An 843-nucleotide genomic window follows, 5' to 3' on the forward strand; every position below is an offset into this window, starting at 1 on the left:
GGACGGCGGCCGGGAGCAGACGGCCGTCCCCGGGAGGGGGTGTTCGTTCACGTGCGGACGCCGGGAGCAGGCGGCCGTCACGCGATTCTGCCAACCGTTCCTACCGGCCTGTGTTTAAGGAGGCGGCCGGTCCTCCGTCCTTGGATGGATAAGATTCGCAGATTTTCGCCCGGCCTGTGTTTAAGGAGGCGGCCGGTTCCCTCCTTCCTTCCTTTCTTGGATGTATAACATTCGCAGATTTTCGCCCGGCCGGTGGTTTAAGGAGGCGGCCGGTCCTCCCTCCTTGGATGTATAACATTCGCAGATTTTCGCCCGGCCTATGTTTAGTGAGGCGACCGGTCCTCCCTCCTTGGATGTATAACATTCGCATATTTTCGCCCGGCCGGTGGTTTAAGGAGGCGGCCGGTCCTCCCTCCTTGGATGTATAACATTCGCAGATTTTCGCCCGGCCTATGTTTAGTGAGGCGACCGGTCCTCCGTGGAGAGCGACCCGCAAGTGGGGAGGAACCGTCCACCCAACGCCGGCGCGAGCCGGGGCCGGTGGGGGCCCTACCAAGGCGGGTCTCATTGCCTGTCGGTCAGTTCGGGAGAAGGTGGGGGTACTCGGAGGCCCGCCGGGAGCAGACGGGGGTCCGGAAGGTGAGGGGGTGAAGGACGGCGGTCGGGAGCAGACGGCCGTCCCCGGGAGGGGGTGTTCGTTCACGTGCGGACGCCGGGAGCAGGCGGCCGTCACGCAATTCTGCCAACCGTTCCCACCGGCCTGTGTTTAAGGAGGCGGCCGGTCCTCCACGAGAAGAATTCTGCCAAACGTTCCACCGGCCTGTGTTTAAGGAGGCGGCCGGT

This window comes from Syngnathus typhle, unplaced genomic scaffold, assembly GCF_033458585.1.
Source record: "Syngnathus typhle isolate RoL2023-S1 ecotype Sweden unplaced genomic scaffold, RoL_Styp_1.0 HiC_scaffold_445, whole genome shotgun sequence".
In the NCBI taxonomy this organism is placed as follows: Eukaryota; Metazoa; Chordata; class Actinopteri; order Syngnathiformes; family Syngnathidae; genus Syngnathus; species Syngnathus typhle.